Source organism: Hyla sarda, chromosome 8 (genome assembly GCF_029499605.1).
Source record: "Hyla sarda isolate aHylSar1 chromosome 8, aHylSar1.hap1, whole genome shotgun sequence".
NCBI classification, from domain to species: domain Eukaryota; kingdom Metazoa; phylum Chordata; class Amphibia; order Anura; family Hylidae; genus Hyla; species Hyla sarda.
In genome coordinates, this window is record NC_079196.1 from 118649219 (window position 1) to 118676121 (window position 26903).

Sequence of the window (26903 nt, forward strand, 5' to 3'; positions counted from 1 at the left end):
ACAACCAATGTTGCAATGGAGTGTCTCCATCTGCTGGTGGTATTGGAAAGGCATTAGTGCTATGACAGGGTCTGAAGAAGAAGAAGAAGACGGAAAAAATATATATAAAAAGAAAGAGAGAGAGAGAGAGACTGACTTAGTGAGCGAGTGAGTGAGAGAGTGAGAGTGAGTGAGAGTGAATAAGTGAGTGAGTGATTGAGTGAGTGAGTGAGAACAAATGAGTTAAAGCAAGTGAGTGAGTGAGATCGAATGAATGAAAGTCTGAATGACAGAAAGAAAAAAGGATGAAGAAAGAAGCATGAAGAAAAAAAAATGTATATGGAGTTGCAGACATGAGTGCAATCTACAAAGCCGTTGAGGCTGATCCTCATGGGAGGATTATTGCACCAGGACCCTTAGCACTTTTAAAATGCCATTCAATGCCACTTCTAGGGCTAGATGTAAACTGCAGATGACCATGTTGTGGTAGTTACCATGGATACCCAAGTGATGTGTGAGCTAACACATAGGCCCAACAGATTCCAAGAAGGCCAGAATCACCAGCGGCACCACCATCGGTTGTCAGGTTACTCGGATTCAGCAAATACCAGAGTCCAAAATGATGCAGGTTTATACTGTTAATTTTCAGTTTATCGTTACAGTTGGTGTTATTCCATGTCGGAAGGGACGCAGCTACAGCCAGTGGGGTAACTAGAGACAGGCAGGCAGCTATGTGCAACAAAGGTAGGCGTGTTGTTTTCATATGCAGATCTGAAATATTGTCTTATATGCAAGAGGAGGAGTGATGGGGGTTCAGGCAAAAGCCTGGCTATGGATTGCATTGCTAAATGCTCCATCAGAGTGCAATGGTCGCCTGTCCTTTTTTTAAGTGATGATGTGGGTTTAGCCTGTGCTGTATGTATGTATGGGTGGCTGACTGCCACCCACCCAGAGAGTGTATGGGAGGCTGGTTGGCTGCCAGCCTTCCTTCCATTCCTATGAGTAATGTGAGTGCTCATGAAGGGGACATGGTTGGGTCCACCCCTTTCCCGGTTATCCCCTCTAGGCCTTTTGGCTTAGATCAAGTGTAAAAAAAAGAAAGGATCTTGCGACAGATCGCATCCTGAGGCACGTTTTTTTTTTTTGTGTGAATACTTGCACTTGGGTGACTTGTGAGCACATACTGATACATACGTTCCCTATCTGGGGACCATAAATTAAATGGATTTTTGAGAAAGGGAGCTGATTTGGAAGCTTGCTTCTGTCGCCCTATGCATTGACCCTATGTGGCAGTATCTTCGGATAGTGAACAGTGCACCACCCCATTCCAGTGTTAAACAAGAAAGATTCTCATTTAATCCTCCGTGGGTGAGAATTTGAGTTTGAGAATTGGAGACCAAAATGATGAGTTGCACTGACTGGTTTATGAACGTCTATTCATTTAGCGTTTTAATGACCATGTTTGCACACTGATTGGTGTAAAAAAAATAAAATAAAACTGAATAATAATAATCTAGCACACCTGTGCAGGTTTGACATGACATGACAGGTAGCTGTCTTGTGGGTGGTGCTGAATCCTGTTAAATGACGTGAGGGTCTCATGCCTATACACAAGGGTGCGTCATTGCTGTTGCTTGACCATGCATTGGTTTCTGTGGTCAGTGAATGATAAAAACAAAATTTACCATCCATTGATGGATGGGAAATCCGCCATGAGGCATTTGTTTTTAGAAACTGCTGCTCACAACCAATGTTGCAATGGAGTGTCTCCATCTGCTGGTGGTATTGGAAAGGCATTAGTGCTATGACAGGGTCTGAAGAAGAAGAAGAAGAAGAAGACGGAAAAAAATATATATAAAAAGGAAAAAAAAAGAGAGAGAGACTGACTTAGTGAGCGAGTGAGTGAGAGAGTGAGAGTGAGTGAGAGTGAATAAGTGAGTGAGTGATTGAGTGAGTGAGTGAGAACAAATGAGTTAAAGCAAGTGAGTGAGTGAGATCGAATGAATGAAAGTCTGAATGACAGAAAGAAAAAAGGATGAAGAAAGAAGCATGAAGAAAAAAAAATGTATATGGAGTTGCAGACATGAGTGCAATCTACAAAGCCGTTGAGGCTGATCCTCATGGGAGGATTATTGCACCAGGACCCTTAGCACTTTTAAAATGCCATTCAATGCCACTTCTAGGGCTAGATGTAAACTGCAGATGACCATGTTGTGGTAGTTACCATGGATACCCAAGTGATGTGTGAGCTAACACATAGGCCCAACAGATTCCAAGAAGGCCAGAATCACCAGCGGCAACACCATCGGTTGTCAGGTTACCCGGATTCAGCAAATACCAGAGTCCAAAATGATGCAGGTTTATACTGTTAATTTTCAGTTTATCGTTACAGTTGGTGTTATTCCATGTCGGAAGGGACGCAGCTACAGCCAGTGGGGTAACTAGAGACAGGCAGGCAGCTATGTGGAACAAAGGTAGGCGTGTTGTTTTCATATGCAGATCTGAAATATTGTCTTATATGCAAGAGGAGGAGTGATGGGGGTTCAGGCATAAGCCAGGCTATGGATTGCATTGCTAAATGCTCCATCAGAGTGCAATGGTCGCCTGTCCTTTTTTTAAGTGATGATGTGGGTTTAGCCTGTGCTGTATGTATGTATGTATGGGTGGCTGACTGCCACCTACCCAGAGAGTGTATGGGAGGCTGGTTGGCTGCCAGCCTTCCTTCCATTCCTATGAGTAATGTGAGTGCTCATGAAGGGGACATGGTTGGGTCCACCCCTTTCCCGGTTATCCCCTCTAGGCCTTTTGGCTTAGATCAAGTGTAAAAAAAAAGAAAGGATCTTGTGACAGATCGCATCCTGAGGCACGTTTTTGTGTGAATACTTGCACTTGGGTGACTTGTGAGCACGTACTGATACATATGTTCCCTATCTGGGGACCATAAATTAAATGGATTTTTGAGAAAGGGAGCTGATTTGGAAGCTTGCTTCCGTCGCCCTATGCATTGACCCGATGTGGCAGTATCTTCGGGTAGTGAACAGTGCACCACCCCATTCCAGTGTTAAACAAGAAAGATTCTCATTTAATCCTCTGCGGGTGAGAATTTGAGTTTGAGAATTGGAGACCAAAATGATGAGTTGCACTGACTGGTTTATGAACGTCTATTCATTTAGCATTTTAATGACCATGTTTGCACACTGATTGGTGTAAAAAAATAAAATAAAACTAAATAATAATAATCTAGCACACCTGTGCAGGTTTGACATGACATGACAGGTAGCTGTCTTGTGGGTGGTGCTGAATCCTGTTAAATGACGTGAGGGTCTCATGCCTATACACAAGGGTGTGTCATTGCTGTTGCTTGACCATGCATTGGTTTCTGTGGTCAGTGAATGATAAAAACAAAATTTACCATCCATTGATGGATGGGAAATCCGCCATGAGGCATTTGTTTTTAGAAACTGCTGCTCACAACCAATGTTGCAATGGAGTGTCTCCATCTGCTGGTGGTATTGGAAAGGCATTAGTGCTATGACAGGGTCTGAAGAAGAAGAAGAAGAAGAAGACGGAAAAAATTATATATAAAAAGAAAAAGAGAGAGAGAGAGAGACTGACTTAGTGAGCGAGTGAGTTAGAGAGTGAGAGTGAGTGAGAGTGAATAAGTGAGTGACTGATTGAGTGAGTGAGTGAGTGAGAACAAATGAGTTAAAGCAAGTGAGTGAGTGAGATCGAATGAATGAAAGTCTGAATGACAGAAAGAAAAAAGGATGAAGAAAGAAGCATGAAGAAAAAAAAATGTATATGGAGTTGCAGACATGAGTGCAATCTACAAAGCCGTTGAGGCTGATCCTCATGGGAGGATTATTGCACCAGGACCCTTAGCACTTTTAAAATGCCATTCAATGCCACTTCTAGGGCTAGATGTAAACTGCAGATGACCATGTTGTGGTAGTTACCATGGATACCCAAGTGATGTGTGAGCTAACACATACGCCCAACAGATTCCAAGAAGGCCAGAATCACCAGCGGCACCACCATCGGTTGTCAGGTTACCCGGATTCAGCAAATACCAGAGTCCAAAATGATGCAGGTTTATACTGTTAATTTTCAGTTTATCGTTACAGTTGGTGTTATTCCATGTCGGAAGGGACGCAGCTACAGCCAGTGGGGTAACTAGAGACAGGCAGGCAGCTATGTGCAACAAAGGTAGGCGTGTTGTTTTCATATGCAGATCTGAAATATTGTCTTATATGCAAGAGGAGGAGTGATGGGGGTTCAGGCAAAAGCCAGGCTATGGATTGCAGTGCTAAATGCTCCATCAGAGTGCAATGGTCGCCTGTCCTTTTTTTAAGTGATGATGTGGGTTTAGCCTGTGCTATATGTATGTATGGGTGGCTGACTGCCACCCACCCAGAGAGTGTATGGGAGGCTGGTTGGCTGCCAGCCTTGCTTCCATTCCTATGAGTAATGTGAGTACTCATGAAGGGGACATGGTTGGGTCCACCCCTTTCCCGGTTATCCCCTCTAGGCCTTTTGGCTTAGATCAAGTGTAAAAAAAAAGAAAGGATCTTGCGACAGATCGCATCCTGAGGCACGTTTTTTTTGTATGAATACTTGCACTTGGGTGACTTGTGAGCACATACTGATACATACGTTCCCTTTCTGGGGTCCATAAATTAAATGGATTTTTGAGAAAGGGAGCTGATTTGGAAGCTTGCTTCCGTCGCCCTATGTATTGACCCGATGTGGCAGTATCTTCGGGTAGTGAACAGTGCACCACCCCATTCCAGTGTTAAACAAGAAAGATTCTCATTTAATCCTCCGTGGGTGAGAATTTGAGTTTGAGAATTGGAGACCAAAATGATGAGTTGCACTGACTGGTTTATGAACGTCTATTCATTTAGCATTTTAATGACCATGTTTGCACACTGATTGGTGTAAAAAAATAAAATAAAACTAAATAATAATAATCTAGCACACCTGTGCAGGTTTGACATGACATGACAGGTAGCTGTATTGTGGGTGGTGCTGAATCCTGTTAAATGACGTGAGGGTCTCATGCCTATACACAAGGGTGTGTCATTGCTGTTGCTTGACCATGCATTGGTTTCTGTGGTCAGTGAATGATAAAAACTAAATTTACCATCCATTGATGGATGGGAAATCCGCCATGAGAAATTTGTTTTTAGAAACTGTTGCTTACAACCAATGTTGCAATGGAGTGTCTCCATCTGCTGGTGGTATTGGAAAGGCATTAGTGCTATGACAGGGTCTGAAGAAGAAGAAGAAGACGGAAAAAAATATATATAAAAAGAAAAAGAGAGAGAGAGAGAGAGAGAGAGAGAGAGAGACTGACTTAGTGAGCGAGTGAGTGAGAGAGTGAGAGTGAGTGAGAGTGAATAAGTGAGTGAGTGATTGAGTGAGTGAGTGAGTGAGAACAAATGAGTTAAAGCAAGTGAGTGAGTGAGATCGAATGAATGAAAGTCTGAATGACAGAAAGAAAAAAGGATGAAGAAAGAAGCATGAAGAAAAAAAAATGTATATGGAGTTGCAGACATGAGTGCAATCTACAAAGCCGTTGAGGCTGATCCTCATGGGAGGATTATTGCACCAGGACCCTTAGCACTTTTAAAATGCCATTCAATGCCACTTCTAGGGCTAGATGTAAACTGCAGATGACCATGTTGTGGTAGTTACCATGGATACCCAAGTGATGTGTGAGCTAACACATAGGCCCAACAGATTCCAAGAAGGCCAGAATCACCAGCGGCAACACCATCGGTTGTCAGGTTACCCGGATTCAGCAAATACCAGAGTCCAAAATGATGCAGGTTTATACTGTTAATTTTCAGTTTATCGTTACAGTTGGTGTTATTCCATGTCGGAAGGGACGCAGCTACAGCCAGTGGGGTAACTAGAGACAGGCAGGCAGCTATGTGGAACAAAGGTAGGCGTGTTGTTTTCATATGCAGATCTGAAATGCAGGATGAACTGCAGGTACTAGGTACCAAATCCTTGGAATATAAAGTCACAACCCTTTCTGAAAAAGAAGTGAAATTGTTCTGGACAGTCAATTCGTTACAGTCCTATTGTGAGAGTGGCCGAGTTCCATGTGGATTACGTGTTTTTAAAGAGCTGTCTCAATTTCAAGACGATAATGAATTTACGGATGAATGGGCATTATTACATCAAGAACACAGTTTAAAACTTACTAAATTAATGTTGAAACGGACAGAAAAAGAATATGCCAAAATTACCGCACAACTGCTTAAAGCTAAATTAGAGCTGAAAACCCGTGTGAACAAAGAGCAATATGAAGCATTCGAAAAGAAGGTGGAAAAAAAGATATTACCGATCCAGGCTGATATTAAGGAACGTAAAAAGAATAAATATCTGAGAGACAAACAAGACTATGATGGAGGCCATGTCTTTGATTGGAATCTTAATAAGATGAGAAGAAAAAGACGACTGCGGAGACCACCTCAGGATTACTGGACTACAGATTCAGGGTCCGACTCTAGTGGGACTGGCGACACCACCCTACCTAAAGACCCCTCTAACCTTGTGGCTTTGGGGGACCAACAATTGCACCTACCCGCAAGAGGAGGATACGGCGGGGCAGGTGCAAAAAGATTTTCAAAAAGAGGTGGGATGAAGAGAAAGCAAGTCACCTGGCAACAATAGGTGATCTTGCCTCTCCAGATCCTACAGGTCAGTCCAATATTATTAATTTGACACAGCATGTTCTCTCTGAGGATTGTCTATCTTTGTTAAAGAAGGGGCTAAACTATTGTATTAATCACGAATTCAATTTTACGGATTTTACTATAGATTTGTATAAATCCATTAGGAAAATTAACCTACATAGGTTTTTCCTTAGTGGTCATACCCCTGGTAAAGAGTCTAATCAGTTAGAAGGGGAACTTCCAACTTCTATTAGCCCGTTGGGCTTTATGGTTAACCCATCCTGGTCAGAACAAGATAGAGATGTTGTATCGTTACTAATGGAAATTGCAGATGATGAAACTATTCATGATCCAGATAAAGTTACAACTTACAGACCTTTTACAGGAGGTGTTCCATCCACATTTAACCCGCCCTTGCCCGCAGGCTCCAATATCCAGAATTTTATGGAAAACGTCATTCAAGACGTTAAAGCACTTATTTACCCTAAATCTACCCCGAATCTTACGGGGGGAGAAAGGAGTGCTCTAAAATGGTTATCTGAAAATACAGAAATTGTAGTGAAGCCTGCGGATAAAGGAGGCAATGTTGTGCTTTTAACCAAAGATTATTACTTACAAGAGGCAAATCGTCAGTTGAGTGATTTAAATACTTATACAGCATTACCTAAAGACCCCACCACACACTACCAGGAGAGTGCTAGATCATTACTTAGGAGGGGAGTGGAAAATAATATTTTTTCGGAGAGATTTGCCAACAAACTTTTTATTACTCACCCTAAGAAACCATACTGGTACTGGACACCCAAAATTCATAAAAATGCACAAGTACCGCCAGGTCGGCCTATTGTTGCGGGCAGAGGCTCAGTTACTGAGCCTCTGTCCCAATATCTAGATTGGGTCTTACGCCCATTACTATCTACTATACCAGCTTACTTAAAAGATACCCAACACTTACTGCAAATTTTGGAAAATTTTGGGTGGCAGGAGCATTTCATTTTGGCTAGCATCGACGTGGAGAGTCTCTACACTCGCATTCCTCAGGGTGCGGGTGTGGAGGCTGTCCGACGTCGACTAGACCAAACGGAAAATCATAGCCCTGTTTATATTAATTACATTTGTGAGATGTTACAGTTTGTATTATCCCATAATGCTTTCCAGTTTAATAATCGCTGGTTTAACCAGCGATCTGGGACTGCGATGGGGACCCCCGTGGCACCTACTTTCGCAAATACTTTTTTGGGGGTCCTAGAGGAAGATAAGGTCTTCTCCACTAACAATCCTTTCATTGAATATCTGGCCCTTTACGTTAGATATGTCGACGACGTGCTGGTTATTTGGTCGGGCAGTACGGCCCAGTTCCACCAGTTCGTCGCCTACATGAACGATAATAACTACAATATGCATTTTACTAGTGTGGTGGGCACTAATAGTATAGAATTTCTCGACACTAAACTTGTTGCTAAAAATGATTATTTGGAGATTGAGGGATTTAGAAAAATTACAGCTACTAATTCCTTACTTAGATATGACAGCTTTCATTCTCATCATGTTAAAAAATCCCTTCCTTTCGGACAATTTGTCCGATTGAAACGGATAAATACTACTACTGAAACATTTGAAATACAGGCGAAACAATTATGGGACAGACTAAAAGAGAGGGGTTACCCTATATCTATCCTGAGTGAGGCACTTTTTAAGGTCAGGAAAATACCTCGTAGTCAATTATTGCATAAAAAACATAAAATACATGATAAAGACTATGCTAAAGAAAAACAAACAAAAAATTTTACGTTTTCCTTCACATACAGCCCTATGGAAAATAAAATCAGGTCAGCGATACATAAAAATTGGCATATTCTCCAGCAGGATGATACCTTAAGCAAAACACAGCTGAACAAACCATTAATTTCTTTTCGCAGAACTAAGAATATTAGAGATTATATTGTACGAGGTAGATTACAAGATGATATGTCCAAAAATTGGATAGAAAAATCAAAACCACAGGGATGTTTTAAATGTGGACAGTGTAAATTATGTTCGCACATGATACAAACGAAAAGTATACATTTAGGATCACAGAATATTGATATCCATGATTTCGTGACATGTAAATCTACCTATATTGTTTATGCATTAGTTTGCACATGTGGTTTTTACTATATTGGGAAGACCATAAGACCCTTGTATAAAAGAATTAGGGAACATTTTCGCTCACTCACTACTGGAAAAGGCTGCCCAAAAATAATAGAACATATGAAGTATAAACACAATAATAAAATTGAAGATTTAAAATTCCTTGGATTAAAAATAGTTGCACCCTTAAAATACGGTGGAGATAGACACAAATTATTGTTACAAAAAGAATCAGAAATGATTATACTTACAGACGCCTTAGGACCACTAGGATTAAACCTACGGGAGGATTTAAATGTATTTCCATAGTGCAGGTGTATGTTGTTAGCATAGGATCTATGTTCACACCTAGCGTTTTTAATACTATACCTCCGATAGTGTTATACAGTCTTAGGCGGTGTTAAAGCTAATTAGTAAATACTAATGCTAGTCTCTCTATACCACACATCATTTTTGTGCTTTTAACCCTGTAATGTCTAGTTTTTTATTTTTGTATTACTTGGTGCATGTATTTAGGGGGTAGGGTTAAGTGATGTCAGAGGTCACGTGTAAGCGCTCTGTGTAGCGCGAAACCGGTCGACTTACCTGTCGTTGTTGTTGCGTGGACCAGCGATCCCGAATAAAACTTTTTGCTGCTTCCGTGAGTGCCGTCTGCAATCTCTTCTTTCAAGTTTCCTATGTGGCAGTATCTTCGGGTAGTGAACAGTGCACCACCCCATTCCAGTGTTAAACAAAAAAGATTCTCATTTAATCCTCCGTGGGTGAGAATTTGAGTTTGAGAATTGGAGACCAAAATGATGAGTTGCACTGACTGGTTTATGAACGTCTATTCATTTAGCGTTTTAATGACCATGTTTGCACACTGATTGGTGTAAAAAAATAAAATAAAACTAAATAATAATAATCTAGCACACCTGTGCAGGTTTGACATGACATGACAGGTAGCTGTCTTGTGGGTGGTGCTGAATCCTGTTAAATGACGTGAGGGTCTCATGCCTATACACAAGGGTGTGTCATTGCTGTTGCTTGACCATGCATTGGTTTCTGTGGTCAGTGAATGATAAAAACTAAATTTACCATCCATTGATGGATGGGAAATCCGCCATGAGGCATTTGTTTTTAGAAACTGCTGCTCACAACCAATGTTGCAATGGAGTGTCTCCATCTGCTGGTGGTATTGGAAAGGCATTAGTGCTATGACAGGGTCTGAAGAAGAAGAAGAAGACGGAAAAAAATATATATAAAAAGAAAAAGAGAGAAAGAGAGAGAGAGAGACTGACTTAGTGAGCGAGTGAGTGAGAGAGTGAGAGTGAGTGAGAGTGAATAAGTGAGTGAGTGATTGAGTGAGTGAGTGAGTGAGTGAGAACAAATGAGTTAAAGCAAGTGAGTGAGAGAGATCGAATGAATGAAAGTCTGAATGACAGAAAGAAAAAAGGATGAAGAAAGAAGCATGAAGAAAAAAAAAATGTATATGGACTTGCAGACATGAGTGCAATCTACAAAGCCGTTGAGGCTGATCCTCATGGGAGGATTATTGCACCAGGACCCTTAGCACTTTTAAAATGCCATTCAATGCCACTTCTAGGGCTAGATGTAAACTGCAGATGACCATGTTGTGGTAGTTACCATGGATACCCAAGTGATGTGTGAGCTAACACATAGGCCCAACAGATTCCAAGAAGGCCAGAATCACCAGCGGCACCACCATCGGTTGTCAGGTTACCCGGATTAAGCAAATACCAGAATCCAAAATGATGCAGGTTTATACTGTTAATTTTCAGTTTATCGTTACAGTTGGTGTTATTCCATGTCGGAAGGGACGCAGCTACAGCCAGTGGGGTAACTAGAGACAGGCAGGCAGCTATGTGCAACAAATGTAGGCGTGTTGTTTTTATATGCAGATCTGAAATATTGTCAAATATGCAAGAGGCGGAGTGATGGGGGTTCAGGCAAAAGCCAGGCTATGGATTGCATTGCTAAATGCTCCATCAGAGTGCAATGGTCGCCTGTCCTTTTTTTAAGTGATGATGTGGGTTTAGCCTGTGCTGTATGTATGTATGTATGGGTGGCTGACTGCCACCCACCCAGAGAGTGTATGGGAGGCTGGTTGGCTGCCAGCCTTCCTTCCATTCTTATGAGTAATGTGAGTGCTCATGAAGGGGACATGGTTGGGTCCACCCCTTTCCCGGTTATCGCCTCTAGGCCTTTTGGCTTAGATCAAGTGTAAAAAAAAGAAAGGATCTTGCGACAGATCGCATTCTGAAGCACGTTTTTTTTTGTGTGAATACTGCACTTGGGTGACTTGTGAGCACATACTGATACATACGTTCCCTATCTGGGGACCATAAATTAAATGGATTTTTGAGAAAGGGAGCTGATTTGGAAGCTTGCTTCAGTCGCCCTATGCATTGACCCTATGTGGCAGTATCTTCGGGTAGTGAACAGTGCACCACCCCATTCCAGTGTTAAACAAAAAAGATTCTCATTTAATCCTCCGTGGGTGAGAATTTGAGTTTGAGAATTGGAGACCAAAATGATGAGTTGCACTGACCTGTTTATGAACGTCTATTCATTTAGCGTTTTAATGACCATGTTTGCACACTGATTGGTGTAAAAAAATAAAATAAAACTAAATAATAATAATCTAGCACACCTGTGCAGGTTTGACATGACATGACAGGTAGCTGTCTTGTGGGTGGTGCTGAATCCTGTTAAATGACGTGAGGGTCTCATGCCTATACACAATGGTGTGTCATTGCTGTTGCTTGACCATGCATTGGTTTCTGTGGTCAGTGAGTGATAAAAACAAAATTTACCATCCATTGATGGATGGGAAATCCGCCATGAGGCATTTGTTTTTAGAAACTGCTGCTCACAACCAATGTTGCAATGGAGTGTCTCCATCTGCTGGTGGTATTGGAAAGGCATTAGTGCTATGACAGGGTCTGAAGAAGAAGACGGAAAAAAAAATATATAAAAAGAAAAAGAGAGAGAGAGAGACTGACTTAGTGAGCGAGTGAGTGAGAGAGTGAGAGTGAGTGAGAGTGAATAAGTGAGTGAGTGATTGAGTGAGTGAGTGAGAACAAATGAGTTAAAGCAAGTGAGTGAGAGAGATCGAATGAATGAAAGTCTGAATGACAGAAAGAAAAAAGGATGAAGAAAGAAGCATGAAGAAAAAAAAATGTATATGGAGTTGCAGACATGAGTGCAATCTACAAAGCCGTTGAGGCTGATCCTCATGGGAGGATTATTGCACCAGGACCCTTAGCACTTTTAAAATGCCATTCAATGCCACTTCTAGGGCTAGATGTAAACTGCAGATGATCATGTTGTGGTAGTTACCATGAATACCCAAGTGATGTGTGAGCTAACACATAGGCCCAACAGATTCCAAGAAGGCCAGAATCACCAGCGGCACCACCATCGGTTGTCAGGTTACCCGGATTCAGCAAATACCAGAGTCCAAAATGATGCAGGTTTATACTGTTAATTTTCAGTTTATCGTTACAGTTGGTGTTATTCCATGTCGGAAGGGACGCAGCTACAGCCAGTGGGGTAACTAGAGACAGGCAGGCAGCTATGTGCAACAAAGGTAGGCGTGTTGTTTTCATATGCAGATCTGAAATATTGTCTTATATGCAAGAGGAGGAGTGATGGGGGTTCAGGCAAAAGCCAGGCTATGGATTGCATTGCTAAATGCTCCATCAGAGTGCAATGGAAGCCTGTCCTTTTTTTAAGTGATGATGTGGGTTTAGTCTGTGCTGTATGTATGTATGTATGGGTGGCTGACTGCCACCCACCCACCCAGAGAGTGTATGGGAGGCTGGTTGGCTGCAAGCCTTCCTTCCATTCCTATGAGTAATGTGAGTGCTCATGAAGGGGACATGGTTGGGTCCACCCCTTTCCCGGTTATCCCCTCTAGGCCTTTTGGCTTAGATCAAGTGTAAAAAAAAGAAAGGATCTTGCGACAGATCGCATCCTGAGGCACGTTTTTTTTTTTTGTGTGAATACTTGCACTTGGGTGACTTGTGAGCACATACTGATACATATGTTCCCTATCTGGGGACCATAAATTAAATGGATTTTTGAGAAAGGGAGCTGATTTGGAAGCTTGCTTCTGTCGCCCTATGCATTGACCCGATGTGGCAGTATCTTCGGGTAGTGAACAGTGCACCACCCCATTCCAGTGTTAAACAAGAAAGATTCTCATTTAATCCTCCGTGGGTGAGAATTTGAGTTTGAGAATTGGAGACCAAAATGATGAGTTGCACTGACTGGTTTATGAACGTCTATTCATTTAGCGTTTTAATTACCATGTTTGCACACTGATTGGTGTAAAAAAATAAAATAAAACTAAATAATAATAATCTAGCACACCTGTGCAGGTTTGACATGACATGACAGGTAGCTGTCTTGTGGGTGGTGCTGAATCCTGTTAAATGACGTGAGGGTCTCATGCCTATACACAAGGGTGTGTCATTGCTGTTGCTTGACCATGCATTAGTTTCTGTGGTCAGTGAATGATAAAAACAAAATTTACCATCCATTGATGGATGGGAAATCCGCCATGAGGCATTTGTTTTTAGAAACTGCTGCTCACAACCAATGTTGCAATGGAGTGTCTCCATCTGCTGGTGGTATTGGAAAGGCATTAGTGCTATGACAGGGTCTGAAGAAGAAGAAGAAGAAGAAGACGGAAAAAAATATATATAAAAAGAAAAAGAGAGAGAGAGAGACTGACTTAGTGAGCGAGTGAGTGAGAGAGTGAGAGTGAGTGAGAGTGAATAAGTGACTGAGTGATTGAGTGAGTGAGTGAGTGAGAACAAATGAGTTAAAGCAAGTGAGTGAGTGAGATCGAATGAATGAAAGTCTGAATGACAGAAAGAAAAAAGGATGAAGAAAGAAGCATGAAGAAAAAAAAATGTATATGGAGTTGCAGACATGAGTGCAATCTACAAAGCCGTTGAGGCTGATCCTCATGGGAGGATTATTGCACCAGGACCCTTAGCACTTTTAAAATGCCATTCAATGCCACTTCTAGGGCTAGATGTAAACTGCAGATGATCATGTTGTGGTAGTTACCATGAATACCCAAGTGATGTGTGAGCTAACACATAGGCCCAACAGATTCCAAGAAGGCCAGAATCACCAGCAGCACCACCATCGGTTGTCAGGTTACCCGGATTCAGCAAATACCAGAGTCCAAAATGATGCAGGTTTATACTGTTAATTTTCAGTTTATCGTTACAGTTGGTGTTATTCCATGTCGGAAGGGACGCAGCTAGAGCCAGTGGGGTAACTAGAGACAGGCAGGCAGCTATGTGCAACAAAGGTAGGCGTGTTGTTTTCATATGCAGATCTGAAATATTGCCTTATATGCAAGAGGAGGAGTGATGGGGGTTCAGGCAAAAGCCAGGCTATGGATTGCATTGCTAAATGCTCCATCAGAGTGCAATGGAAGCCTGTCCTTTTTTTAAGTGATGATGTGGGTTTAGTCTGTGCTGTATGTATGTATGTATGGGTGGCTGACTGCCACCCACCCAGAGAGTGTATGGGAGGCTGGTTGGCTGCAAGCCTTCCTTCCATTCCTATGAGTAATGTGAGTGCTCATGAAGGGGACATGGTTGGGTCCACCCCGTTCCCGGTTATCCCCTCTAGGCCTTTTGGCTTAGATCAAGTGTAAAAAAAAGAAAGGATCTTGCGACAGATCGCATCCTGAGGCACGTTTTTTTTTTTTTTTTGTGTGAATACTTGCACTTGGGTGACTTGTGAGCACATACTGATACATATGTTCCCTATCTGGGGACCATAAATTAAATGGATTTTTGAGAAAGGGAGCTGATTTGGAAGCTTGCTTCCGTCGCCCTATGCATTGACCCTATGTGGCAGTATCTTCGGGTAGTGAACAGTGCACCACCCCATTCCAGTGTTAAACAAGAAAGATTCTCATTTAATCCTCCGTGGGTGAGAATTTGAGTTTGAGAATTGGAGACCAAAATGATGAGTTGCACTGACTGGTTTATGAACGTCTATTCATTTAGCGTTTTAATGACCATGTTTGCACACTGATTGGTGTAAAAAAATAAAATAAAACTAAATAATAATAATCTAGCACACCTGTGCAGGTTTGACATGACATGACAGGTAGCTGTCTTGTGGGTGGTGCTGAATCCTGTTAAATGACGTGAGGGTCTCATGCCTATACACAAGGGTGTGCCATTGCTGTTGCTTGACCATGCATTGGTTTCTGTGGTCAGTGAATGATAAAAACAAAATTTACCATCCATTGATGGATGGGAAATCTGCCATGAGGCATTTGTTTTTAGAAAATGCTGCTCACAACCAATGTTGCAATGGAGTGTCTCCATCTGCTGGTGGTATTGGAAAGGCATTAGTGCTATGACAGGGTCTGAAGAAGAAGACGGAAAAAAATATATATAAAAAGAAAAAGAGAGAGAGAGAGAGAGACTGACTTAGTGAGCGAGTGAGTGAGAGAGTGAGAGTGAGTGAGAGTGAATAAGTGAGTGAGTGAGTGAGAACAAATGAGTTAAAGCAAGTGAGTGAGTGAGATCGAATGAATGAAAGTCTGAATGACAGAAAGAAAAAAGGATGAAGAAAGAAGCATGAAGAAAAAAAAATGTATATGGAGTTGCAGACATGAGTGCAATCTACAAAGCCGTTGAGGCTGATCCTCATGGGAGGATTATTGCACCAGGACCCTTAGCACTTTTAAAATGCCATTCAATGCCACTTCTAGGGCTAGATGTAAACTGCAGATGACCATGTTGTGGTAGTTACCATGAATACCCAAGTGATGTGTGAGCTAAAACATAGGCCCAACAGATTCCAAGAAGGCCAAAATCACCAGCGGCACCACCATCGATTGTCAGGTTACCCGGATTCCGCAAATACCAGAGTCCAAAATGATGCAGGTTTATACTGTTAATTTTCAGTTTATCGTTACAGTTGGTGTTATTCCATGTCGGAAGGGACGCAGCTACAGCCAGTGGGGTAAATAGAGCCAGGCAGGCAGCTATGTGCAACAAAGGTAGGCGTGTTGTTTTCATATGCAGATCTGAAATATTGTCTTATATGCAAGAGGAGGAGTGATGGGGGTTCTGGCAAAAGCCAGGCTATGGATTGCATTGCTAAATGCTCCATCAGAGTGCAATGGTCTCCAGTCCTTTTTCTAAGTAATGATGTGGGTTTAGCCTGTGCTGTATGTATGTATGGGTGGCTGAATGCCACCCACCCAGAGAGTGTATGGGAGGCTGGTTGGCTGCCAGCCTTCCTTCCATTCCTATGAGTAATATGAGTGTTCATGAAGGGGACATGGTTGGGCCCACCCCTTTCCCGGTTATCCCCTCTTGGTCTTTTGGCTTAGATCTAGTGTAAAAAAAAAGGGTCTTGCGACAGATCGCATCCTCAGGCACGTTTTTTTTTTTGTGTGAATACTTGCACTTGGGTGACTTGTGAGCACATACTGATACGTTCCCTATCTGGGGACCATAAATTAAATGGATTTTTGAGAAAGGGAGCTGATTTGGAAGCTTGCTTCTGTCGCCCTATGCATTGACCCGATGTGGCAGTATCTTCAGGTAGTGAACAGTGCACCACCCCATTCCAGTGTTAAACAAGAAAGATTCTCATTTAATCCTCTGTGGGCGAAAATTTGAATTTGAGAATTGGAGACCAAAATGATGAGTTGCACTGACTGGTTTATGAACGTCTATTCATTTAGCATTTTAATGACCATGTTTGCACACTGATTGGTGTAAAAAAAACAAAACGAAATAATAATAATCTAGCACACCTGTGCAGCTTTGACATGACATGACAGGTAGCTGTCTTGTGGGTGGTGCTGAATCCTGTTAAATGACGTGAGGGTCTCATGCCTATACACAAGGGTGTGCCATTGCTGTTGCTTGACCATGCATTGGTTTCTGTGGTCAGTGAATGATAAAAACAAAATTTACCATCCATTAATGGATGGGAAATCTGCCATGAGGCATTTGTTTTTAGAAACTGCTGCTCACAACCAATGTTGCAATGGAGTGTCTCCATCTGCTGGTGGTATTGGAAAGGCATTAGTGCTATGATAGGGTCTGAAGAAGAAGAAGATGGAAAAAATATATAAGAAAGAAAAAAATAGAGAGAGAGAGAGAGAGAGAGAGAGAGAGAGAGAGAGAGAGAGAGAGAGACTGACTTAGTGAGCGAGTGAGTGAGAAAGTGAGAGTGAATATACCATATTTATCGGGGTATACCACGCACCGGCCTATAACACGCACCCTCATTTTACCAAGGATATGTGGGTAAAAAAGTTTTTTACCCAAATATCCATGGTAAAATGAGGGTGCTTGTGTGTGCGTGTATACCCCGATACACCCCCAGGAAAGGCTGCCCGCTTCTCTCCCCCTGCCTTTCCTGGGGTCTATAGCTCTGCTGCCGGCCCTTCTCTCCCCCTGGCTATCGGCGCCGCTGCCCGTTCCGTCCCCCTGACTATCGGTGCTGGCGCCCCATTGCCGGCGCCGATAGCCAAGAAGAGAGAAGCGGCGCCAACAACCAGCGGGGAGAGAAGGGGCAGCGGCACCCATTGCCGGCACCGGCGCCGCTGCCCCGTTGCCTCCCCCCATCCCTGGTGGCATAATTACCTGTTTCCGGGGTCGGAACGCAGGGGACGCACGCCGGAGGCCTGCAGCAGCGCGGACCCGACCCCGGCAACAGGTAATTATGCCACCGGGGATGGGGGGAGGCAATGGGTGCCTCTTCCCCCTGGCTGTCAGCGCCGGTAATGGGGCGCCGGCACCGATAGTCAGGGGGACAGAACGGGCAGCGGCACCGATAGCCAGGGGGAGACAAGGGCCGGCAGCAGGGCTCTAGACCCCAGTATAGGCAGGGGAGAGAAGCGGGCAGCAACGGCCTCTCTCCCCCTGCCTTTCCTGGGGGTGTATCGGCGTATAACACGCACATAGACTTTAGGCTAAAAATTTTAGCCTAAAAAGTGTGTGTTATACGCCGATAAATATGGTATATAAAAAAAAAAGAAAGAAAAAAAGAGACAGAGAGAGACTTACTTAGTGAGCGAGTGAGTGAGAGAGTGATAGTGAGTGAGAGTGAATAAGTGAGTGAGTGATTGAGAGAGTAATTGAGTGAGTGAGAACAAATGAGTTAAAGCAAGTGAGTGAGTGAGATCGAATGAAAGAAAGTCTGAATGACAGAAAGAAAAAAGGATGAAGAAAGAAGCATGAAGAAAAAAAAATGTATATGGAGTTGCAGACATGAGTGCAATCTACAAAGCTGTTGAGGCTGGTCCTCATGGGAGGATTATTGCACTAGGACCCTTAGCACTTTTAACCCCTTAAGGACCAGGCCATTTTACACCTTAGGACCAGAGCGTTTTTTGCACATCTGACCACTGTCACTTTAAACATTAATAATTCTGGAATTCTGATTCCGAGATTGTTTTTTCGTGACATATTCTACTTTAACATAGTGGTAAAATTTTGTGGTAACTTGCATCCTTTCTTGGTGAAAAATCCCCAAATTTTATGAAACATTTGAAAATGTAGCATTTTTCTAACTTTGAAGTTTTCTGTTGTAAGGAAAATGGATATTCAAAATATATATATTTTTTTATTCACATTTCCAATATGTCTACTTTATGTTTGCATCATAAAATTTACGTGTTTTTACTTTTGGAAGACACCAGAGGGCTTCAAAGTTCAGCAGCACTTTTCCAATTTTTCACAAAATTTTGAACCTCGCTTTTTTTCAGGGACCAGTTCAGGTTTGAAGTGGATTTGAAGGGTCTTCACATTAGAAATACCCCACAAATACCCCCCATTATAAAAACGACACCCAAAGTATTCAAAATGACAATCAGTAAGTGTTTTAACCCTTTAGGTGTTGCACAGGAATAGCAGCAAAGTGAAGGAGAAAATTCACAATCTTCATTTTTTACACTCGCATGTATTTGTAAACCCATTTTTTGAATTTTTACAAGGGATAAAAGGAGAAAATGTATACTTTTCTTTGTAGCCCAATTTCTCTCGAGTAAGGACATACCTCATATGTCTAAGTAAAGTGTTCGGCGGGCGCAGTAGAGGGCTCAGAAGCGAAGGAGCGACAAGGGGGTTTTGGAGAGTACGTTTTTCAGAAATGGTTTTTGGGGGGCATGTTGTATTTAGGAAGCCCCTATGGTGCCAGAACAGCAAAAAGAACCCACATGGCATACCATTTTGGAAACTAGACCCCTTGGGGAATGTAAAAGGAATAAAGTGAGCCTTAATACCTCACAGATGTTTCACGACTTTTGCATATGTAAAAAAAAAAAATAATATTTCACAAAAATGTGTGTTTCCCCCCAAATTTCACATTTTTGCAAGGGTTTATAGCAGAAAATACCCCCCAAAATTTGAACCCTATCTCTTCTGAGTATGGAGGCACCCCATAACTACAATGCTCAGAAGAGAAGGAGTGATATTTGACTTTTTGAGAGCAAATTTTGCTCGGGGGGCATGTCGCATTTAGGAAGCCCCTATGGTGCCAGAACAGCAAAAAAAAACATATGGCATACCATTTTGGAAACTAGACCCCTTGAGGAACGTAACAAGGAATAAAGTGAGCCTTAATACCCCACACGGGTTTCACGACTTTTGCATATGTAAAAAAAAATATATACATTTTTCACTAAAATGTGTGTTTCCCCCCAAATTTCACACTTTTGCAAGGGTTAATAGCAGAAAATACCCCATCTCTTCTGATTATGGAGGTACCCCATAAGTGGACCTGAAGTGCACTACGGGCGAACTACAATGCTCAGAAGAGGAGGAGCACCATTGAGCTTTTGGAAAGAGAATTCGTTTGGAATGGTAGTCAGGGGCCATGTGCATTTACAAAGTCCCCCGTGGTGCCAGAACAGTGGATCCCCCCCCCCACATGTGACCCTATTTTGGAAACTACACCCCTCACAGAATTTAATAAGTGGTGCAGTGAGCATTTACACCCCACTGGCGTCTGACAGATCTTTGGAACAGTGGGCTGTGCAAATGGAAAATACATTTTTTCATTTTCACGGATCACTGTTCCAAAAATCTGTCAGACACCTGTGGGGCGTAAATGCTCACTGTACCCCTTACATTACATGAGGGGTGTAGTTTCCAAAATGGGGTCACATATGGGGGGGGTCCATTGTTCTGGTACCATGGGGGCTTTGTAAACACAAGTGGCCTTCAATTCCGGACAAATTTTGTCTTCAAAATCCCAATGGCGCTCCTTCTCTTCTGAGCATTGTAGTGCACCCATAGAGCACTTTACATCCACATATGGGGTATGCTCTTACTCAGAAGAAATTGGGTTACAAATTTTGGGGGTCCTTTTTTTATTTTCCCTTGCGAAAATGAAAAATTTAGGGTGACACCAGTATTTTAGTGAAAAACATTTTTTTTTTCATTTTCCCATCCAACTTTAATGAAAATTTGTCAAACACCTGTGGTCTGTTCAGGCTCACTATACCCCTTGTTACTTTCCATGAAGGGTGTCGTTTCCAAAATGGGGTCACATGTGGGTATTTATTTTATTGGGTTTATGTCAGAACCGCTGTAAAATCAGCCACCCCTGTGCAAATCACCAATTTAGGCCTCAAATGTACATGGTGCGCTCTCACTCCTGAGCCTTGTTGTGCGTCCGCAGAGCATTTTACACCCACATATGGGGTATTTCCGTACTCAGGAGAAATTGCGTTACAATTTTGGGAGTCTTTTTTTCCTTTTACCTCCCGTGAAAATAAAAAGTAAAGGACAACACCAGCATGTTAGTGTAAAAAATTTTTTTTTTTTTTTACACTAACAGGCTGGTGTAGACCCCAACTTTTCTTTTTCATAAGGGGTAAAAGGAAAAAAAGCCCCCAAAATTTGTAGTGCAATTTCTCCTGAGTACGGAGATACCCCATATGTGGCACTAAACTGTTTCCTTGAAATACGACAGGGCTCTGAAGTGAGAGAGCGCCATGCGCATTTGAGGACTAAATTAGGGATTGCACAGGGGTGGACATAGGGGTATTCTACGCCAGTGATTCCCAAACAGGGTGCCTCCAGCTGTTGCTAAACTCCCAGCATGCCTGGAAAGTTAGTGGCTATGAGTTTTTGTTTTGCAACAGCTGGAGGCTCTGTTTTGGAAACACTGCCGTACAATACGTTTTTTTATTTTTATTAGGGGGACAGTGTAAGGGGGTGTAAATGTAGTGTTTTACCCTTTATTATGTGTAAGTGTAGTGTAGTGTAGTGTTTTTAGGGTACGTTCACACTGGCGGAGGTTTACAATGAATTTACCGCTAGGAGTTTGCGCTGTGGCGAAAAATTTGCCGCAGCTCATACTTGAAGCAGAAAACTTACTGTAAACCCGCCAGTGTGAATGTACCCTGTACGTTCACATGGGGGGGGCAAACCTCCAGCTGTTTCAAAACTACAACTCCCAGCATATACTGACAGACCGTGCATGCTTGGAGTTGTACTTTTGCAACAGCTGGAGGCACACTGGTTGGAAAACCTTCAGTTAGGTTCTGTTACCTAACTCAGTATTTTCCAACCAGTGTTCCTCCAGCTGTTACAAAACTTCAACTCCCAGCATGTACTGATCGCCGAAAGGCATGCTGGGAGATGTAGTTATGCAACAGCTGGAGGGATCGCAACTACAACTCGCAGCATGCAGAGACAGCTGTTTGCTGTTTAGGCATGCTGGGAGTTGCAGTTTTGCAACATCTGGAGAGCTGCACAGTGGTCTCCAAACTGTGGACCTCCAGATGTTGAAAAACTACAACTCCCAGCATGCCCAGACAGCAAACTGCTGTCTGGGCATGCTGGGAGTTGTAGTTTTGCAACATCTGGAGGTGCACAGTATAGAGATCACTTTGCAGTGGTCTCAAACTGTAGACCTCCAGCTGTTGCAAAACTGCAACTCCCAGCAAGCCTAAACAGCTCTCTGGGCATGCTGGGAGTTGTAGTTTTGCAACATCTGGAGGGTTACAGTTTAGACACCACTATAGTGGTCTCAGACTGTAGCCCTCCAGATGTTGCTAAGTAACTCACCGGCTTCCATCAGATCCAGGAAGCTGCCCTCTTCTTCCGCCGATCGTCGCCCACTGCCGCCCCTGATTGTCGCCCGCTGCCGTTGCTGATGGGTAAGTGGATCTTCGGTGCCGTTCCCTGTCGGTTTCCCCATCCTGCCCCGCCTATTGTGGGTGGGCAGAACGGGGAAACCGAAAGTAAACCCCTCCGCCCCCGATCTGCTATTGGTAGTCGCGTCTAGACCACCAATAGTCGCGTCTAGACCACTCCTATCGCTACAGGGTGATCGTGGGTGTCTAGGACACCCGGGATCCCCCTTCTATTCCGGGTCACCGGGTCACCATAGACCCGTAATGACCCGGAATCGGCGCAAATCGCAAGTGTGAATTCACTTGCGATTTGCGCCAATCGCCGACATGGGGGGGGGGGTCTAATGACCCCCCTGGGCATTTGCGCGGGGTGCCTGCTGATAGATATCAGCAGTCACTCCGGCCCGGTCCCCTCCAGGAGTGCGTCTGGGACCGAAATTCCCACGGGCGTACAGGTACGCCCTTGGTCCTTAAGTACCAGGGAGCAAAGGCGTACCTGTATGCCCTTGGTCCTTAAGGGGTTAAAATGCCATTCAATGCCACTTCTAGGGCTAGATGTAAGCTGCAGATGACCTTGTTGTGTTAGTTACAATGGATACCCAAAACAAAAATTCAGATTTTTAAAATTTTGTGAAAAATTGGAAAATTGATGTTGAACTCTGAAGCCCTCTGTTGTCTTCCAAAAGTAAAAACCATGTCAACTTTATGATGCAAACCTAATATATTGTATATAATATAATATGATAATATAAAGATATCTCCCGTATGATGCCAACATAAAGTAGACATATTGTATATGTGAATCAATATATCATTTATTTGGGATGTCTATTTTCCTTACAAGCAGAGAGCTTCAAAGTTCGAAAAATGATAAAGTCACCAGTATGCAGTGAAAGGGATACTGGACCCCCTATAAAGTAGTCCTCGCATTAATGTCAAACAAAATCTCTATTGAGGAAATGCATAAATCATAAAATTTTACTTTTAATCATCCAGTAAAAATAGGCCTTGGACCGAGTAAACAAAATGATTTAAATGTGATAATTGAAATAGACGTGCTTAATCAAACTCAGGTGAAGTATGAGCACAGTTGTGATATGGGTACAGATATGTGTGGAGATAGTCAGTAAGTATGGACCGTCAAGGATGTTGTCCTATTTCTAAACTCACCCTATAACTCACCCTAGACATCCCTTCTTGGCAAGTGTTGCATCGCCCTTAGAAGGGCGGCCCCACACAGGAACCTGACCCTAGAATTCCCTTTATATACCCCTAGATTCCCTACGCGTTTCTCCTGCTTGTGTCAGCAGAGTCATCAGGGGAAATAATTGGAGATACTATAGCTTGAGATATCCAAAAGAAGAATCAAAACATGAATAAATATATATGGAATTGAATCCACACAGGTATCAATTAGGTCCAATGATAAGTTACGGATGCACTATTCCACATAGGTGCATCATACGCAAAATGAAGCAGTCTCTGTTATCACTGTTCCACAGATAATGATATTATAACAAAAACCAAAGAACATAGTGATCTCTCCTAATGTCAACCTATTTCTAGATATGCCCTTGGTGATGGGACATTGCAGTATATTTTTCACATGCACAAGAAAATTATGGTTAGACACTAATTTTAATCATTCAGATACCCCCCAAGGTACTCACGATACCCAACATTTCAGGGTCCGAGTACCCGTGGTATAGGGGGACTTGAATATCCGACCAGGCTGATGTTGCCTAAAATAAACAAACAATGTGGGTGCAAACGCATTAATTCCAAATACAACGATTAACCCCATTGCTGTTAACAAGACCAACTATTCAAATTCAGAACAGTTTTACCTTATGCCTGGTCTGGAGATAGGACTCAGTGAGCACTGTGGTGCTCCCGGTGGAGAGATCACCGCTCTTGCCGGCTCAATGGTAGCGGGCTGAGCGGTAACTACTCGGAGACTCGCTCCGAGTTAAATGGCGTGCGGCGTCTGACGTCACATCTGGGTTGGAGGATCAGGTGCCGCGCTCCAGCTGCCACGTCATAGTTGGGCGCGGTTAACTCCCGTGGCTAGTTACGCCCACGGGAGTTGCTGTTCCTCTGTCCTATTAACCCGTACAAGTGCCAGTTACTATTCAAAGAACAGATATGTATATACAAACATATGCAGGGTCATCCCTGATTAAATTATAGATCTGGCACACTGGCAAGCGGGATAGGAGAATACATCATGATGCGGGTAGGATCCATGTCCATGTATATATATATATATATATATATATATATATATATATATATATATATATATATATATACCCCGGTGGTTAAAACTAAGAGATTAGGGTCCAATAGAAAGTGTGTGTAGTGTGAATGGGTCCCAGCAAAGGGTACTGAGTTATGATCTTACCCAATTTTCTTGTGCATGTGAAAAATATACTGCAATGTCCCATCACCAAGGGCATATCTAGAAATAGGTTGACAATAGGAGAGATCACTATGTTCTTTGGTTTTTGTTATAATATCATTATCTGTGGAACAGTGATAACAGAGACTGCTTCATTTTGCGTATGATGCACCTATGTGGAATAGTGCATCTGTAACTTATCATTGGACCTAATTGATACCAGTGTGGATTCAATTCCATATGTATTTATTCATGTTTTGATTCTTCTTTTGGATATCTCAAGCTATAGTATCTCCAATTATTTCCCCTGATGACTCTGCTGACACAAGCAGGAGAAACGCATAGGGAATCTAGGGGTATATAAAGGGAATTCTAGGGTCAGGTTCCGGTGTGGGGCCGCCCTTCTAAGGGCGATGCAACACTTGCCAAGAAGGGAGGTCTAGGGGAGTTATAGGGTGAGTTTAGAAATAGGACAACATCCTTGACGGTCCATACTTACTATCTCCACATATATCTGTACCCATATCACAACTGTGCTCATACTTCACCTGAGTTTGATTAAGCACGTCTATTTCAATTATCACATTTATATCATTTTGTGTACTCGGTCCAAGGCCTATTTTAACTGGATGATTAAAAGTTAAATTTTATGATTTATGCATTTCCTCAATAGAGATTGTGTTTGAAGTTAGAAAAATGAAAACTTTTCACATTTTTTCATAAAATTTGGGAATTTTTCACCAAGAAATGATGGAAGTATCGACATAAATTTACCACTAGGATAAAGTAGAATTTGTCACAAAAAAATAATATCAGAATCAAATTCATAAGTACAAGCATCTCAGAGTTTGCTTAAAGTGACAGTGGTCAGATGTGCAAAAAATGTTCTGGTCCTTAAGGGGTTAAGAATTATGAAATATGGTCATAAATATATTGATTGTGAAAAATTATCAAAATGTATCATTAGGCAGGTAGTACCCCCAAATTAGACCCCTCCCCCAGTAGGCAGGTAGTACCCCGAGATTAGACCCCCCCAGTAGACAGGTAGTACCCCCAGATTATGCCCCCCAGAAGACTGGTAGTACCCCAGGATGAGTCCCCCCTAGTAGACAGGTAGTACCCCCAGATTAGACCCCCCCCCCAGAAGACAGGTAGTACCCCCAGATAAGAACCCCCAAGTGGACAGGAAGTATCCCCAGATTACATCCCCCCAGTAAGCAGGTAGTACCCCCAGATTAGATCCCCCAGTAGGCAGGTAGTACCCAAAGAGTAATCCCCCCAGTAGGCAGGGAGTACCCCCAGATTAGACCCCCACAGTAGACAGATAGTACCCCCAGATTAGACACCCCCAGTAGACAGGTAGTGCCACCAGATTAGACCCCCCCTCCCCCCCAGTAGACAGGTAGTACCCCCAGATTAGATAACCCCCACCCCCAGCTGGTACCTTTTTAGTTGCTGGGGATTCAGGGCAGCACCTTCCCCCAGATAAGAGCAAGCACAGCTACGCTCGTAATGACGCTCGGTCACGTCACACTCTCAGAATACCTAGGGCCAGCATCAGAACATAGGCTCTTGAGTTCTGGGAGCGTGACATGACCGAGCGTCATTACGCGCATAGCTGTGCTTGCTCTTATCCAGCCTGGCCCACAGGGTAAGCAGCTGAAATGGGATATTTCCTTGTTGCCAAATAGGCCAGTCCGGCCCGTGTTACTGTACAGGACAGGAGGACAGCCCTGACAGGTATTATAAAGATATGCAGGTTCATGAACTATTTCTCCTGTTACTATTTTCCGTCACAAAATAACGGCCGTTATTAATAAAGGGCTATAATGGGTTAAAACGGCTATTAGAAAAATCCCATAGACTATGATGGGATTTTCTAACGGCAGTATAGGATTTTGTAACTGACGTTTTCAGCTGATTTTCAGACAGAACTTTGTACAGATGTTTAACCCCTTAAGCACTCAGCCCATTTTGGCCTTAAGGACTCAGACAATTTAATTTTTATGTTTTCATTTTTTCCTCCTCGCCTTCTAAAAGTCATAACTCTTTTATATTTTCATCCACAGACTAGTATGAGGGCTTGTTTTTTGCGCGACCAGTTGTCCTTTGTAATGACATCACTCATTTTATCATAAAATGTATGGCGCAACCAAAAAACACTATTTTTGTGGGGAAATTAAAACGAAAAACGCAATTTTGCTAATTTTGGAAGGTTTTGTTTTCACGCCGTACAATTTATGGTAAAAATGACATGTGTTCTTTATTCTGAGGGTCAATACGATTAAAATGATACCCATTATTATATACTTTTATATTATTGTTGCGCTTGAAAAAAATCACAAACTTTTTAACCAAATTAGTACGTTTATAATCCCTTTATTTTGATGACCTCTAACTTTTTTATTTTTCCGTTTAAGTGGCGGTATGGGGGCTCATTTTTTGCGCCATGATCTGTACTTTTTTTTGATACCACATTTGCATATAAAAAACTTTTAATACATTTTTTATAATTTTTTTTTAATAAAATGTATTAAAAAAGTAGGAATTT

The 26903-nt window shown here is 42.5% G+C and overlaps 7 pseudogenes; all 7 read left to right on the plus strand.

The window, feature by feature from the left end:
• Positions 1-1034: 1034 nt before the first annotated feature.
• On the plus strand, positions 1035-1302 carry LOC130289810 (U2 spliceosomal RNA; annotated as a pseudogene).
• Positions 1303-2768: 1466 nt separating this feature from the next.
• Positions 2769-3030, plus strand: LOC130288617 (U2 spliceosomal RNA; annotated as a pseudogene).
• Positions 3031-4496: 1466 nt separating this feature from the next.
• On the plus strand, positions 4497-4761 carry LOC130289788 (U2 spliceosomal RNA; annotated as a pseudogene).
• Positions 4762-10989: 6228 nt separating this feature from the next.
• Positions 10990-11253, plus strand: LOC130289823 (U2 spliceosomal RNA; annotated as a pseudogene).
• A 1456-nt stretch (positions 11254-12709) lies between these two features.
• LOC130288216 (U2 spliceosomal RNA) lies at positions 12710-12977 on the plus strand (annotated as a pseudogene).
• Positions 12978-14445: 1468 nt separating this feature from the next.
• On the plus strand, positions 14446-14717 carry LOC130289865 (U2 spliceosomal RNA; annotated as a pseudogene).
• Positions 14718-16157: 1440 nt separating this feature from the next.
• LOC130289935 (U2 spliceosomal RNA) lies at positions 16158-16417 on the plus strand (annotated as a pseudogene).
• The last annotated feature ends 10486 nt before the right edge of the window (positions 16418-26903 follow it).